General features: G+C 36.4%; 1 protein-coding gene and 1 pseudogene across 2 annotated transcripts in view; both read left to right on the forward strand.

Moving 5' to 3' along the window:
- Nucleotides 1-18,614, forward strand: part of CDH18 (cadherin 18) — a 348,818-nt gene that overhangs the window by 120,534 nt on the left and 209,670 nt on the right. The window lies entirely within an intron of this gene.
- Nucleotides 4,301-4,857, forward strand: LOC115525152 (annotated as a pseudogene).

The raw sequence follows: 18,614 nt of genomic DNA on the forward strand, positions 1-18,614 counted from the left end.
TCCCTATTCTGTTCCACAAATCTATACGTCTGTTTTTATGTCATTACAATATTGTTTTGGTTACTATAGCTTTATAATGTAGTTTGGCTCGGGTCATTATCTTGTGGTTCATGGATTTGAGCCCCACATTGGGCTCTGTGCTGAGTGGTTAGGATTCTGTGTCTCCCTCTCTCTCTGAGTCCCCGCCTTGTGTTTTTAATCTCTCTCTCTCTCTCTCTCTCTCTCTCTCTCTCTCTCTTTCAAAAATAAATAAACTTGAAATTTTTTTTTAAAAGATCGCTTTGGTTATTTTGGGTCTTATGAACTTTAGAATTGTCTGTTCTATTTCTATGAAAAATGCCACTGGAATTTTGGTAGGGATTGCACTGAATCTATAGATTCATCCTTTGGATAGGATGTATAGTTTAACATATTGATTCTTCTAAGCTATATCATGAAATGTATTTCCATTCATTTGTTCCTTCTATGTTTTTCACTAATTACTTACAGTTTTTAGTGTATGGATCTTCTACCTGCTTGCTTAAATTTATTCCTAAGTATTTTCTTCTTTTTTGATGCAATTATAAGAGTTTGTTTTACTAATTTTTCTTTCTGACTTTGTCATTACAGTATAGAGATGCAACAGATTTTTGCATATTGATTTTCTATCCTGCAACGTTACTGAATTATTTTATTAGTTCTAACCATTTTGTTGGAGTCTTTAGGGTTTCCTATGTATAACAGCTTTCGTCTGCAAATAGTAACAGTTTTACTTCTTCCTTTCCAATTTGGATGCCTTTTACTTCTTGCATAATTGCCCTGGTTAGGACTTCTAGTACCATGCTGAATAAAAATGGTGAGAGTGGGTACCCCTGTCTTGCTCCTAGTATGAGAGGAAAAGGTTGTAGCTTTTTCCTGTTGAGTATTGTAGAAGTGCCGACAACACTGAGTTCACCTTTGGCCTTCCATCTTGTTTTCTCCTTCTGGTGCATAGATGATGCCATTTTAGATAAGTAATAGAGATCCTCTGACCCACAGATGGCACAGACTCACGTAACTACCCTGTGACCTCACTACCATGGCCATAATTCCTTAAGGACTGGGGGTTAAGGCCCAGGTAGCAACAGAGAATAGGGGCTGAGAGTAGCTGCTCTGGGTCATCTAACTGCCTGATTGCCCCATCAGTAAGTTACCCTGAATATAACTCTGCATAGTATTATGGAATGGGTTGCTTGGTTTTTTGGTATCAAACTATCTTCTCAGTCTGGCCCTCCTCCAACTTGTAATAATTTGCATACTTAGCAAGATACTGGAAAAGAAAACAAGCATGTGTAAAAGGACCAGGCCAGGCTAAAGCTCCTTGTCATGCCCAGGGTGAGCAAGGGGGGGCGGGGAGGGGCACCTGGGAGCCCTTTACATGTAGGGGAAAAACCAGGTTGGCCAGCCACCTCCATGTGGGGAATCTTGGTCAGGATTTCTGGGCATTTAGGACCAGTATGGCACCCCCCAAACACATAAGGGATTGTTAGATACTCTATTCAAAATAGTAGGGAAAAGGCAGTAGAGAAGGGAAACTAATCAAGCTATTGCAACCACAGCTTGGCCATTGCCCCATGCCTTAAGATTCACCACAGAAAAGGAATTATGAGTAAGGAGAGCATTGGAACAGATCCAAGGAGCATTGGCTCTGGAAAGGACATACAAGCTGCATGAGAATTCAAAGGCAGGAGGAACGGTTAGAAATTATGGCATGTAAGGTGTATGGGCACAGGTTACCACACACTAGAGAGAGAACTATTACATCTCAGGAGAACTGGGACCGGAAATCATGAGATCCCTGGGGTAATGACTCCTCTGATGAGGATGTGATCATGGAGTGTTATGGAAACTGGTCTGGATCACCCAGCAGAACCAAGCGGCACTCAGAGATCTTGGAAGGCAGGAGGTTTATTTTACACCTGTGGGCTCAGAGGAGCTCCTTCTCCAGAGGTCTGAGCCCGGAGCATAGCAGAGGGGACAACTTATAGTCTGTTACTTCTACATTCCTCATTAGTAGCAATTTGGCCCCAGAGGCAAGCAGGGTGGGAAGAAGAACCTGGAAGGGGAGTCTTCAGGCAGGGGCTGGAATTCACCTATGAGTCCTGTCGGCCAGCTTATAACAGATTTTTTTCCTATCAAGAGGAAGAAAATGATTTCCAGGAAGGAATTTTGATTCAAACAAAGACCCAGCCCACTCACGAGCCTGGCAATAACTGAGAAGAAATTCCTACTAGTCAGAAAACAATGAGGGAACATTCTGCAGCTGAATTGGTGGAGCTAACAGGCACTTTAGGCAAAAGGGCAGAGAAGAGGTGGCTGCTTGTGTGTTACCACTCTTGGATACTGCAGGAGATGGTGTTATGTTAAATTCATTTCAGATGTTAACAACGGCCTCAGCCACTGCTGGACCTCCCTTGTGACAAAAACTATATACCCCAGGCATGGGTGAGAATAGCAGGTGCTTAGCTAATCTGATCGATTAGGTAAATGCTAGCATCAAGATAACCTGGCTGTGTTCTCCCCTCTGTATCGCTGGAATTCTATGGAAGAACTAAAAGAAATTATACTTTCAACAGGAACGAGGGGTGCCTGGGTGGCTCAGACAGTTGAGCGCCCGACTTCGGCTCAGGTCATGATCTCGCAGTCTGTGAGTTTGAGCCCTGGGTCGGGCTCTATGCTGACAGCTCAGAACCTGTAGCCTGCTTTGGATTCTGTATCTCCCTCTCTCTCTGTTCCTCTGTGTCTAGCTCGTGATCTGTGTCTGGCTCAAAAATAAATAAACATAAAAAAAAAAAAAAACCACAAACAAATGGCAATGAAACATGCCATTTGCACTCCGAATTCTAGAAGCCTAGACAAAGAATTGTTTTCCTCTAGTATGGAAGACTCTATCTTAAAGTGAGCCCCAGGGGCATGGTACAGGACTTCAGTATCTTGCCCCTATGGTTAATGGGCCCATTGTTACAGTAGGAGCTATGGTGACTAACTTCACTGAAATGGAGAGAATCCATAATGAGGGAAATAATTGAAAAACAAATGACTTTACTGATGATAAAATGGTGACGATGGGGCCCATCAAGGTCTCTTGTGAAACGTGGTGGCAAGATCTAATGCTATCTTGGACCTCAAAAGAAAATATAAACAGACAACCCAGTCTGGTCTTTCTAAACCTATGGAAGGAGTTGCCCAAAGGAAAGCAGTTTGTTTACTCCCTTGAAGGAAGGCTCAAAAAACCCAGATGTGTCACCAAATTACTCTTCCACTAATGGAGGAATTTCAAGGGTAGATACCCCAGACCCCTAGACAATAGGGATTAGGTCCAGTGTTGTCCTCTAGTGCGTGCAGTTGGGGGCAACCAGAGGTCCCATGTGGAATTAACTATTTATTAGTCTTGCACTAACAGACTGAAGTAGCCCTACTAGATACTAGAGCTGAATGCACAGCTATCTGTGTGTGCATAGGGAGAAATAAAGTCTATTCATGGTGGCAGGGGACAAATTATTAAAGTCTGAGGAACTAGTCTCTACCTACAGATCACCAGGCTTCCTCCCCACTGTTTTCTAGTGCATATTTCTCCCATTCCTTAGTATATTCCGGGCGTAGATGTTCTACAGGATCTCGATCTAAACTACAATGGCAAATGAATTCAGGTTGCATAACTTGGGATGATTCATCCTTTCTGTCTCAGCAGCTGTGCCATTACAGGAGTGACTGTAACGTGACTTAAAGTCACATTGTTGGGAGGTAAATACCAACAAGTTCCATGGTCCAGGCCAATCAGTAAAGTTTCTGGGCATTATCTGATCAGATAGTACAAAAGTGATGCCTAAGGCTGTCATGGATTGAAATGCAAGCCTTCCCAGTCCCTAAAATGGTAAAGGAATTACAGACTTTTTTGGTTTAATAGGATTGTGGGAGACCTTATATTGCCCATCAGACAAGATATTAAGACCCTCATATTCCTCGGTTGAGATGGAAAGCTGAGACCTGGGACCTGGAGCAGCTTGGAGGCGGTGAATAATAGCTCTTCAAGTCTGCAATAAAAAAATGGCCTCCTGGGGCGCCTGGGTGGCGCAGTCGGTTAAGCGTCCGACTTCAGCCAGGTCACGATCTCACGGTCTGAGTTCGAGCCCCGCGTCAGGCTCTGGGCTGATGGCTCGGAGCCTGGAGCCTGTTTCCGATTCTGTGTCTCCCTCTCTCTCTGCCCCTCCCCCGTTCATGCTCTGTCTCGCTCTGTCCCAAAAATAAATAAAAACGTTGAAAAAAAAAATTAAAAAAAAAAATGGCCTCCAATAAAACTACATTGCAAAAAAAAAAAAAAATGGGGAAGAGGCAGAATGGAAAGAGTAAAAAAAATAGAAAAGGTAGAGCCTGATGAATTCGTGGTGAAAAAAGTACTGACTGACGTGTAGTGAATGGAAAGGTGGAGTATTTCCTGAAGTGGAAGGGATTTACAGATGCTGACAGTACTTGGGAACCTGAAGAAAATTTAGATTGTTCAGAGTTAATTGAAGCATTTCTTAATTCTCAAAAAGCTGGTGAAGAAAAAGATGGTGCAAAAAGAAAATCGTTATCCGACAGTGAATCTGATGATAGCAAATCCAAGAAGAAAAGAGATGCTACTGATAAACCAAGAGGCTCTGCCAGAGGTCTTGATCCTGAACGAATAATTGGTGCACAGACAGCAGTGGAGAGTTAATGTTTCTCACGAAGTGGAAAGATTCAGATGAGGCACGGTGGTGGCGAAAGAGGCAAATACGAAGTGTCCTCCGATTGTAATTGCTTTTTTGTGAAGAGAGACTAACTTGGCATTCTTGTCCAGAGGATGAGGTTCAGTAATTGTTTGTGTTGCTTTTTATGTATGAATATATATAATATATATATATATGTATATGTATATGTACATATGTATACATATGTATATGTATATATGTATATGTATATATATGTATATGTATATATATATGTATATATTATATAGGTAATCTGGGTATTGTTTTTTTGATTAGTGTGAATAGATAACATTCAAATGAAAAATCAAGTTAGATATGTTTGTTTTGAAATAGTATTGGGGGAGTTGTTGGGGGTTTTTGCATCTATAGCACTGGTTACTTTGAACAAATAAAAGCTTTCTGTAGTTGCTTCCTTTATCAGAAAATAATATTTGAGACCAGATATTATTCCCCTGCTTTAGAGAACACCTTTTCTAAATATTTTTCTAAAAATTGAACAAACCTTCATAGTTGTTACTCAATCAGAATTTGTCTTTAACTCCTATATGCCTGAGGACCATTTTGGGTTTCTTGTTTATTTGGGGGGTTTTTGTGTGTATACTTAAAATATATACATAAATGGTTTTCTTTTTTTCTTTTCTTTTAACATTCCCCAAAATAAAAACAGCATTTTATAACCATGGATAATCCCATGTTTCTGGGACGCCATCATTTTCAGCAACCTAAGAAATATATCACTTACACTGAAATTTTTCCTGAAGCCTTAACCTTTCAAATTTTGCAATTAATTGGGCAATTTAAATATGAGGTAAGCAATTAAAATTGGAAATTTGAAAGCAGCCATGTCGGAAATCATGTCTACAGTCACACAAATGCAAGTTTGTTGGCAAGATCCCCGAAAGGAAAATTTTATCACTACCAACAATCTCCCCACCTAAATGAGAAAACTAGACAAGTCCTGGTGTGTTTTAAGTAGGTAAGCAAAACTTAGTTAAATGGACTTTTAAAGGTTCTTTCTAGTCAACCATTCCTTTTCAAGAAGTTGAAATCCCTGTGCTGCATTGACTAAAAGAAGGTCATGATGCATGGAATGTCGAAGACTTGTTTATGGAAACCTGATCATAATCAGATGGTCAGAGAGAGATGCTGGCAATTTAGCACCTGCTGGAATAAATGGGGGGACAAAGAGCACCTGGATGGCTCAGTGGGTTAAGCATCCAACTTCAGCTCAGGTCATGATTTCGCTGCTTGTGGGTTCAAGCCCCACATTGGGCTCTGTGCTGACAGTTTAGAGCCTGGAGCCTGTTTCAGACTCTGTGTCTCCTTCTCCCTCTGCCCTTCCCTCACTCACTCTCTGTCTCTGTCTCTCTCCCAAAAATAAATAAACATTAAAAAAATTTTAAAAAATAAATTAAAAAATAAATGGGGGGACAGACCTCTGTGATCTAAACTCTTGGCCTTCATGTTTTTTCTTTACCCCAATACATACCTTATTGTCAGCTTAATCTTCTCAGTATTTGAGTTACTCGTTCAGCGGAAACCAGGAAAAACAGTAAGTTTGTAATCAGAATATTACCCAGCTGTATACTATTTACTTTATTGTAAATACCAGTAGACCATGGCCAATAGTTTTATATTTCTTTAAAACAAAACAAAACAACAACAAAAAGATGGGAAGCTAATAGAATTGGCATGCTAACCAACGAGAGGCTTTCTCAAAGGCAAGGAAAAAAAGTACAGGTCCTGAGGGTATTAATAATAGATGTGAGATGTGAATTAGATGTAGATTTGGCTGGGGCTTGTGGCAATGACAAAATGAGAAATCAATTGTGGCCGTAACGATGTTGGGGGTGGAATGTAGGAGTCCTGACCACACAGACTCTATCTTAGACCCTGTGTCCTTTTCTCCACTCTGGCCCACAGATGCTGCCCCGTGAGGTTACTGGTAGAGCTACCCTCTCTCACACAGATGGTGCAGCTTTAGTGAACTGCCCTGTGATCTCACCACCATGCCCCTCATTCCATAAAGGCTGGGGATTAAGATCCAGATAGGAACTGAAAATGGCTGGGTAGCGCTCGGAATCATCTGTCGGCTCGCTTAATTGCCCATCAGCAAGTCACCTTGAATAAAACTCTGTAAATGGTATGGAGTGGCTTGCTTGGTTTTTTTGTTTGTTTGTTTGTTTTTTATAATAAAGTGGCTTCTCAATCTGGAAGATAGATTACTGACCCTCTTCCACCTTGTAACAAATGTGATGTTAGCTGTGGTTTTGTCATATGTGGCATTTTTTATGTTGAGGTATGTTCCCTCCATGTCTACTTTGTTGAGTTTTTAACCATAAATCAAAGTGGAATTTTGTTAAATGCTATTTCTGCATCTATTAAGAGGGTCATATGATTTTTATTTTTCATTTTGTTACTATAGTGCATCCAATTGATTTGTAGATGTTGAACCATCCTGCCGTTCCTGAAATAAATCCCACCGATCATGGTGTGTGATTCTTTTTTAATGTCTGGCTAAATTTGGTTTGCTAATATTTCCTTGAGGATTTTTGCATCTATATTCTTTAGGGATATTGGCCTATAATTTTCTTTTCTAATGAGGTCCTTGTCCAAGGATAATGCGGGTGTAAAATGAGTTTGGAAGCATTCTCTCTTTAGTTTTTGGAGAAGAGTTTGAGAAAGATTGGTATTAAATCTTCTTTGAATTTTTGGTGGACTTTTCAGTGAAGATGTCTGGTGCTGGACTTTTGTTAGGAGGTTTTTGATTACTCATTCAGCCTTTTTAGTAGAAATTGACCTGTTCACATTTTCTATTTCTTCATGATCCAGGCTTGGTAGATTGTATGTTTCTACAAATTTATTCATCTAGGTTGTCAATTTTTTGGCATATAATTTTTATAGTAGTCTTTATGATCATTAGTATTTCTGTGTCATCAAGTTGTAACACCTCCTTTTTTCATTTCTCATCCAGCTCTTAGTTTCACTGATTTTTTTTTCTATTTTTAGTGTCTATTTATTTTCTCTTCTGACCGTTGTTATTTTCTTCTTTCTCCTATCTTTGGGCTTTGTTCTTGTTCTAGTTCCTTGAGGTATAAAGTTAGGTGTTTTTTGTTTGTTTGTTTGTTTGTTTGTCTGAAGTTTATCTTTTTATTGAAGTAAGCATTTATCTTTATGAGCTTCTTTTTAAAACTACTTTTGCTGTATACCATAAATTTCAGTATTTTGTATTTCCATTTTGTTGTTCTCAAGGTATTTTTAAATCTCTGCTTTGATTTCTTACTGAATACTGAATATTATGTCATTTAATCTCCACAGATCTGTGCTTTTTTTTCATTTTTCTTATAATTGGTTACTAGTTTCATATCATTGTGGTTGGAAATATACTTAATGAGAATTTCATCCTCTTAAATTTCTTTCGGCTTGTTTCTGGTCTAATATATCTATCCTGGAGAATGTTACATGTGCACGTGAGAAAAATATATATTCTGTTGGATGAAATGTTCTGTGTATATCCGTTACATCCATCTTGACTAATGGGTTATTTAAGGCTAATGTTTCCTTACTGATTTTCTGTCTAGATGATCCATCCATTGATGTAAATGGGGTGTTAAGGTCCTCTACTATTATTGTATTGTTATCTATTTCTCCCTTTAGGTCTGTTAGTATTTGCTTTATATTTGTTGGTTCTCCATATGTTCTCTTATATGTTGGGTGCACAAATATTTACAAATGTCACCTTCCCTTGTTGGATTGACCCTTTTATCATTACATAATGTCCTTCATTGTTTCTAATTGCAGTTTGTGTTTTAAAATCTATTTTCTCTTATGTGAATATAGTTACCCCAACTTCCTTTTGGTTTCCATTTGCATGGACTATCTTTTTCTACTCCTCCACTTTCAGTTTGTGTCCTTACATCCCTTGTAGCCAGGGTATAGATGGGTCTTGGTGTGTGTGTGTGTGTGTGTGTGTGTGTGTGTGTGTGTGTCTGCATCTGTGTTTATCCACTCAGCCACATTGGTCTTTTGATTGGAGAATTTAGTCAATTTATATCTAAAGTAATTATTGATCGATGTATACTTTTACCTATTCAGTTAATTGTTTTTGGGTTATGTCATAGTTCCTTTCTATTCTTGCAACCGTCTTTGGTTTGTTGGCTTTCTTTTGTAGTATGCTTTAATTCCTATTTATCTTTGTGTAGCTTTTATAGGATTTTGTTTTGTGGTTACAATCTGGTTTACATATAACAGCTTAGGCCTATAACAGTCTATTTTAAATAGAGAATGACTTAAGTGTCATTGGATTCCCAAACTGTGCTTTTAACTCCTCCACACTGCCAGCTTGTTTCTGATGTCACATTTTATACCTTTTTATCTTGTGTATCCCTTAAGTAATATTTGTAGTTGTAATTATTTTTACTACTTTTGTCTTTTAACCTTAATAGTAGCTTTATAAATGATTAATCCACTACCTTTACTACATATTCACCTCTCCAGTGAGATTTGGTCTTTCATATATAAATATATATTTTGTTTGTTTGTTTTGTTTTGCTAATAAGTGCCCTTTCTTTTCAGCTTAAAGAAGTCCTTTTAACACCTTTAACATTTCTTGTATTACTCTTGTTGCAAATTTTGAATTTTTAACATTAGTATTATTTTTTATTATGTTGTGTAGAATTTTCTCATCTCTGGTCTTCTATAGACATCTTTTTTTTTTTTTAATTTTTCCATTTCTGTCATTTGTGTAGCATTCTAATTTAGTATTTTCTCAAATGATGGACATAAAATGTAACTTCTCTGAGAAAACTAAGTGTTTTGGGCATCAAAATAAAGAAAAAAATCATTAGAAAGTTGCAGGGTCACCAAGAAACTATCACCAAGGGGCGCCTGGGTGGCGCAGTCGGTTAAGCGTCCGACTTCAGCCAGGTCACGATCTCGCGGTCCGTGAGTTCGAGCCCCGCGTCGGGCTCTGGGCTGATGGCTCAGAGCCTGGAGCCTGTTTCAGATTCTGTGTCTCCCTCTCTCTCTGCCCCTCCCTCGTTCATGCTCTGTCTCTCTCTGTCCCAAAAATAAATAAAACGTTGAAAAAAAAAAAAAAAAAAAAAAAAAAAAAAAAAAAAAAAAAAAAGAAACTATCACCAAGAAAGGAAAAAAAAAAAAGTTTTCTATGTATATAATTGAGAAACAAATTCTTGGAATGCAAACTCTTTGAGAACTCCCATTACTCATGTTTGTGTCTTCTGTAATGATTAGTGAACTGTGTGATCTCTAGAAGAAAGCACTATTTTTATAGGAATGCAATATGATTTGAAGGTGGTTTCCAAAATAACACCAGTTTCTAATACGTACTTTAATTTTATTTATTACCATAATTATTTCATGTTTCAGAATATTCCCTGTCTTTCATATATTGAATTTAGGCAGGTTGTATATCTGAATCAGAAAAGAATAATGAAATTGTGATTTTAAGAATATTTTTGTTCTATTTTTCTCTCATTTTTTTTTCTTTTTCTTTTGCTGTAAGTGTCTAACTCTTTTAACTTTATGGCATAAATCCTTCCTTTAAAATACAAATAAATGGCTCAAACTCCTATCTCAGAGTAGTGTGGGAAGAAAAGTATTCTCCTCAGTATTCTGAATTTTCCTGAGATGAAGAAAAGAAGAGAAGAGAAAAGAAAAGAAAAGAAAGAAAAAAGGAAAAGGAAAAGAAAAAAAAGAAAAAGAAAAAGAAAAAGAAAAGAAAAGAAAAGAAAAGAAAAGAAAAGAAAAAAGAAAAAGGTGGGGTGGAAGCTTCCCCCCTGCTTACCAGGTCCTAACTCCTAATTTTAGCTCTGCAGGGAAACAGAGTCCTCATTCCTTTGTTGCCCCAAATGCTACTAATACAGGAATTCGGGGTGGTCCAGATATTTTCTGAAGGTTGAGGGTATGTGAAAGATAATTATGATCGATGCGAAAAAGAATTAACTTGAAACTCAAAATTAAATATTACAAATTCTTCGTTAAAAACTGTGCCATAGGAGATTTAAACTACTGTTTTTATTCCAGAGGTGTCTCATTTTTCCCACTCTTCAGGCAACGTTTTTCTTGCTTCCATCTTTTCAATATCTTTCAGAATATTCCACAGAAACTTGTTGTTAATATGTAGAGAAATAAGGACGTTCTTTTGCCTCATGTTTGTTCATCTGACATATACAAGCAGGTTTCAACCTTCTAGAGATACATGGAGTAGGGACTTTTTCCTGAAGAGGAATTGTCTTTCCAATCACTAGCCACCTGGCCAACCTCACACATCTTTTGAAATATTTCCAACTTTGCTATTTCCCAAAATATACGCAGCTTAATTTTTAGCCATTTTTAGTCATTTTTATGTATTTAATACCAATTATTTTATTACTTATAATAACCTACAACAGTCACTGTTTCTTCTCTTTGTATTTCTTGACCCTTATGTTTCTTCAACTTTTTTATTTTTCTCACATTTCCCCACCTTAGTCATCTGTCTTATGTTTTTCTAAAATTAACATATTTCCTAATTTTTCCTTTGAATCTGATAACTAAGGAGTTTCTCAGAGTGAGAATTATTTAAAAAAAAATAGTTATGCGGCAACAAGACCCATGGGATAGTCTTGTGAGAAAAAAATAAAAGCCCTTCCTAGTGGGGATATTTAGGTACACAAATACATGCACAGACCTATGCGTCCACCAAAATGTACTGACAGAAAGGCTTTGCCATTGGCACATCCACGCTTGCAAAAGACTCACAGGAGAGACTGTCTTTCTTAGTTTGTGAAGCGTTCATCCAAGAAGTAGCATAAGTATTAAGAGATGAGGGCTTTATGGTCTCAATCCTTTTCAGTGCAGAAGTTGTACAGGCAAACTTCAGAAAATGAAAGTAAATGCAAACATGCCATATAAACAGCTTTTAGAAAAAAAATATATATGTTATTAAATTATATTCATCTTATACATGTAATTTTTAAAATATGTGTCGTATATAATAGGGCCCACAACTGACACTTATTTCATATTCTTGAAGCATCATTCATTCATTCTGTGAAAAAATACCTGATGTCTTATATATGACATTTTCTGTTAACTGAGCATACGATTTTACTTACAGCGTTACTGGCATAGCTTCTACACACTCACGGTGCTCCGTTTCCTCTAATATCGTCGCTTGCAAACAAATCAAGCATCATTTTTATGCCTGTCACAATAGTTTATTGTTGTCTACATCCCCCCAGTGCTGCCAAACATGGGTGAGCTGCTCTCTCCAGGTCTGCTTGATTAACTGATCGATGGGAGTGGCGACGCAAAGGAACAGTCTTTTGTTTAAGGCACCTGACGGCTCTATGTAAATATAGTCAATACAATTAACACCTTGGGCTTTTCCAAGTTTAATTTAAGACACAGAGAAGTTGAACTACATATATATATAGTATATATACATATATATAGTATACATATACATATATATAGTATATATACATATACTATACATATACATGTACATATACATATACATATACATATAGTATATATACATACATGTACAGTATGTACCATATTTACAGTAGTATACATGTACATATACATATACATATAGAATATATACATATAGATAGTATACATATACATATATATAGTATATATACATGGCTGTAGCTCTCTGTCTTCATGCTGTCTCACTATTTTTTTTATTCACATTTGTAACACATCCTTTTCAGGAGTAATAAAAAAAAAGATGATTCTCAATGTGCAAAACAGAAAATATTTGAGTAGGACAGGAGAATATAATAGTCGAGAATGCAATAATTTTTTGAAATGTGGAGTCTAAAAATTTGATTTTTTCAATCTCTTTCATTATCTCTTTCTCAATGAGCTATTCTGGGACATTATTTATGGCTACCTCAACCAAATTCATGATTTTCAATAACTATATTCAATAACTGTAAGAAAATGAGTATGTATCTATACATACATACCTATATATGTATTTGTTTCTTAAATATATATATATATTTATTAAATTCCACATATGAGTGAAATCATATGGTATTTGTATTTCTGTGATGGACTTATTTCATTTAGCATAATACAAGCTCTGTCCACAGTGTTGTAAATGGTAAGATTTCATTCTTTTTATGGGTGAGTAATATTCCATTGTATATATATATACCACATCTTCTGTATCCATTCATCAGTCCATGGAAACTTGAGCTGTTTCCATAGTTTGGCTATTGTAGGTAATGCTGCTCTAAACATTGGGGTGCGTGTATCATTTTGAATTAGTATTTTGTATTCTTTGGGTAAATACCAAACATAGGGAAAAAGAGAGGCAAGCCAAGAAACAGACTCTTAACTACAGAGAATAAACTGATAGTTTCCAGAGGGGAGGTGAGTGGGGAGTTGGGTTAAATAGGTGATGGGGATTAAGGAGTGCACTTGTAGTAATGAGCACCAGGTGTGGTATGAAAGTGTCAAATCACTATATTATACACTGAAAACTAATATTACACCGTATGTCAACTAACTAGAATTTAAATAAAAACTTAACAAAAGCCTTTTCTTGCCTTTGATATAATTCTTCAATTTTTAGATATGTGCCATTGAATAACATTGGCATTGTTTGTTCCATGCAAAGTAGCATGAGTATTCTTAGCAAATATTTGATGTTAGATTCACAATTCTGATTCATAGGATAAGTTATACAGAATCTTAGTCACTAAGAGGCTAAAAACATTTGATAGGTCATATAATAATGACTACTTTAGGAAATAATTAAACCTATCTTTTTTAGAAGGTAAGACAGGTTTCTAGAATGAATTTAACATAAAGAACACTTTAGGTATAAAGAGGTATCTTCAGAATATGAACTATATTTATAGTGGAAAGAACACTCAATTTGAAGACTTTACACTCTGGTCTGGATCCTATATGGGAGATGTAGTTGGGAAATACTATTTAGCCTTCCCACAGATCCATTGCAGGGTATTTGGGAACATTTAATAAGACAGCTAGGATGAACATATATATCCCAATGCAAAATTAGTGTGCTAAAAGATTAAGGATGTGCATATAATCAGTGACTATGCCTGTGAATGCATCTGTATTGAATAAATGCTGAACTAACTTACTAAATAAACTCTGGTCATTGAAATATTTCTATATTAGAAAAAAAGTATTATGTTAGAATATAACTCATGCAATGTTTCAGGACAGAGGGAATTCGGATTAGGGTCCAGCCACTGTTCTTCTCTGCTATGGTCAGAAAGAAGGAGGCCTCATTTATGTTTGGGGTCATGTAAAGAAGTGGGACAGTGTAGAGAAGAAAAACATACTGAAATGACTATCCTAAGGAAGAGTTGTGAAGGAAACTGACATCATAACCTCTACTGAGAGCATAGAGTTGCTATTCATATGCCATAAATTCACCTTCAAGTCAAACCTTAAATAATAATCATCCCTCTCAAGTCCAAAGGGTATGATCCCCCATCATGATCTCTTCAAAGCACAGAAACTTTGAAATACATAGATTTTGAGCTCAGTATTTCACTCTCTCATTATCTCCAACATCAATCTTTTTTTTAGTATCATTTACATAGATCTATTATTTTATTTCACACACATATCTAAAGTATTCAACTTTTGGATGGCTGGAGATCATGCCTATTTTAAATTTTTATTATATGCTATTTTACAACATTGTACTCATCCCATGACTATGAATTTGTAGTAATTTTTAACTTGTATGTCATAATTCATTCGAACATATAGCTGTTTTAAAGATCATTATCAATTTGGGGGGAAATGTTTTAGCGTCAAATGAGCTTTTGATATAGTCAAGATCCATATTCAATTTAGAAAACCACTTCTTTCCTGACCTTTGGATTCCAAGGACTACTATATCAATTTTATGATTTGATATATTGATGAAACGGTAACACAATGGACTATCAACAAAATAATAGCAAGTCTTTCATCCCAATGTGCACAGTTACAAATGGTATTACTCTTTTTAGAAAAACAGATGAAACAAATAATTCATTTTCAGAAGACTTCTATAGTTTAATATTGTGGGTCTACATAAATCATTTCACCAAAATGATCTCATAATCATTACTGTGACCTGTTCTGGAATATAGGCTAGAGTGTGTGGTTCCCAAATGAATATAGCTCTTTGCAGCACTGATAAAACAGGCTGGGTTTGGTAAGCCAGGCGTATATAAACAGGCATAGATACAATTTATCTCAGATGGAATAGTGCTGCATTTGCAGGTTTTTAAAAATGTTCTTACTTGCCAGGGGCAGAAGGAAGATTCCAAGTGGATTTCTCTAAGGTATCCCTAAGAGATCTGGAGGGGGGAAGATTAGGAACTGCTTCCCTAGCCAGGGCCCATGTTCATCTGAGGAAGATGGAGGCAGATCACTGAGCAGGCACCATAAAGACTTAGATGGATTGACTCTACTTTGTCTCTCTGGAAACTCACGGGATACACTCAAGGCTGTCCACATCACTTTTTTTTTTAATCTTGATAAAGCCTTTTTATTACTATGCCCATCATGAGCCCATTAAAGTTAAAGGCTTTCAATTTTTCTCCTTGTGACCTTAAAAAAAATGTATTCTCTTATTCTAGAAATATTGAACTTTCTTCTTATATTTTCTTCCTTTGTTCAAAAGCTAGGGCCTTTCAAAGGAGTATTCAAGCATAGCACTGTGTCAAATTTACTTCTGATGACTTTCTATAGTATTGTGAGAAGATAAGATTTAAGAATAAAACTTGCATAAAATGATTCATGCTTTAAAGTTTTCTATTACCCTGTATGGTAAAATGGAATTCTCTAAATCATATATTTAGAATATAAGCCACTTATGATAACTAGTATGTCTACAACCAAAAGGAAGACATTAAATATGCAATTTTTCATTTAAAAATACAATTTAAATAAGGTATCAGTTGTATGTGCTTCTGTTAACATAAAGGATATGAAATAAGCTGAGATTGATCTATAGCTAATTATTTTATTCCAAATAAACAATGAGATTTAATTTCCTTTGTATTTGGAAAGTCAGAATCAACTACAGTAACCACTGAATATTGAGATATATGTGGGTGGGGCTTATATTTTTAGAGTATAAAACAAGTCCAATTTTCTACTTTGGCCATTTCCTTTTTTTTCTTTTTCTTGTTTTGTTTTAACAGGCATTACCTTATGTAATTATGTTTCAACTGGAGCTGCCATTTATTTTTATAACTTATATAAAGCAATATTACTCATAAGATTCATTTCAATGGATTCATTCATTCAGTCAGTATTTGTCGCTTGCCCTGTATGTGCAGGACTCTGTGAAATATTAAGTTTTGTTTGGTTAATGGAATAAAATCAGGGCCTAAATCACTTCCTCCTTCCTGTATCTCCCTTCTCAGATTAAAAAAAAAAAATTACCAGGAAACAGAAACTGTCCCTCTCAGATATTCACCTCAACAATGTTCATCACATTCTTCCAGTTACACTTAGACAAATGTGTTCAATTTTATTTGAAGCCACATTTAGAAATTGAGTATATGTTCAGTCTTATTGAGAACAACTGGGTGGCTCTGGTGATCTCTTTTATAGATGATGAGTCATGTTTACAACAGGATTCTACTGAATAATATTGTTAGTGTTGACAGCATTTAGACAAATACAGCCTTCTCTGTCACTAAAGCTGACACTGATTACACAATACCCCATGCTCTTGGTAGCATGCCTTTGCCAATAAAGCATACTGACACTTTCACAAAACCTTATAGGTTTATCATGAATACATTTTTAACCTCCAAATCAAGATATACATTTTAAATCTAGTTTTTGGGGAGAATGTATTTACATGAAAGTATCAGAGACACGACACAAGTCTATACTGAAGCTAATGGTCTTTATGAAAAATTAATGGAGTTCCAGGGAATCAGGACTACCAGAGCCTTTTTTTTTTTTTTAATTTTTTTTTTCAATGTTTATTTATTTTTGGGACAGAGAGAGGCAGAGCATGAACGGGGGAGGGGCAGAGAGAGAGGGAGACACAGAATCGGAAACAGGCTCCAGGCTCCGAGCCGTCAGCCCAGAGCCTGACGCGGGGCTCAAACTCCCGGACCGCGAGATCGTGACCTGGCTGAAGTCGGACGCTTAACCGACTGCGCCACCCAGGCGCCCCAACCAGAGCCTTTTAAACCATTTTTAGACCATCACAGAATACAGCAATGAGATTTACTCTGTGTCCTATAAGATATTTATGTGGTACAAGGAATGTGGTTACCCCAAGAATCAGTCGTCTATTATGATTAACTAAAACACTCACAATTGATCTTTAGTTACCTAAGTTTTAAAATTTTTAAAAATTGTTTTATGAAATAAAACAATTGATTTACTGTTATGAATTAAATAGTCTTTTCCATAAAAGATGCATAAAATTATGTTAGCAAAATTCCTTCAAATTCTGGTAAAGATTCCAAGCTCAAATTTGATTTTAGAAGTTCAATTTAAAGAGACAGTTACTTGAAAAATATGTGATATTACACTTCCTTTGTTTTTTTTTTTTCAAAGTCAAGCCCTAATCTGTTAAAAAAATTACTGCTGAGCTCTGGGGGCAAAAGTTTATAGAAGACAGAGCACCAGACACAGATTCAAATGCTACAGGTGCATTTCTTCTCTACTGTGTACTCCCCTTGTGACCCGATTAAGTCCATTCATGACTTTGAGTGTCATGTGTTTTCCCTATTAAATGAAAATAAAAATGCCTCCCCCTGTTACCTGTTAAGAAAGCTATGGATATTGGGGCGCCTGGGTGGCTCAGTCGGTTAAGCGTCCGACTTCGGCTCAGGTCATGATCTCGCAGTTCGTGAGTTCAAGCCCCGCGTCGGGCTCTGTGCTGACAGCTCAGAGCCTGGAGCCTGTTTCTGATTCTGTGTCTCCCTCTCTCTCTCTGACCCTCCCCCGTTCATGCTCTGTCTCTCTCTGTCTCAAAAATAAATAAACGTTTAAAAAAAAAAAAAAAAAGAAAGCTATGGATATTTTAAAAACTTACATAATATCAAAGGCACATGCATATACAGCTCTGTATATCTTTGGAAAAATGTCTATTCAAGTCCTCTGCCCAGTTTTAAACTGGATTTTTTTTATTTGGTATTTAGTTGTATAAATTCTTTATATATTTTGATATTAGTCTCTTACCAGATAGATTGTTTGCAATTGTCTTCTCCCATTCAGTAGGTTTTCTTTTTGTTTTGTTGATAGTTTCTTCACTGTGCAAGAGCTTTTTATTCTGGTGTAGTTCCAGTAGTTTATTTTTCCTTTTGTTTTTCTTGCTTGAGGATACATATCTGGAGAAATGTTGCTCCGGCTGATGTCAGAGAAATTCTCTTGTCTTCTCTTCTAGGAGTTTTATGATTTTAGATCACACATTTAGATCCTTAATCCATTTATTTTTGTGTATGGTGTAAGAAAGTGGCCCAGTTTCATTCTTTTGTCTGTAACTGTCCAGTTCTCCAGGTATCATCTATTGAAGAGACTGTCTTTGCCCTATTGTATATAACTTCTCTCTCCTCCACAGATTAATTGACCATGTCATTGCAGATTTATTTCTTGGATCTCTATTCTGTTCTTTCGATCTATGTGCCTATTTCTTGTGCCAGTACCATACTGTTTTGATTACTACAGTTTTGCGGTATTTCTTAAAATTTGGAATTGTGATACCTCAACATTGCTTTGGCTGTTCAGGGTCTTTTGCGGTTCCATTAAAATTTTAGGATCTTTTGTGCTAGTTCTGTGAAAAGTCATGTTGGTATTTTGATAGGGATTACATTGAATCTGTAGATTGCTTTC

Source organism: Lynx canadensis, chromosome A1 (genome assembly GCF_007474595.2).
Source record: "Lynx canadensis isolate LIC74 chromosome A1, mLynCan4.pri.v2, whole genome shotgun sequence".
Taxonomy (NCBI): Eukaryota; Metazoa; Chordata; class Mammalia; order Carnivora; family Felidae; genus Lynx; species Lynx canadensis.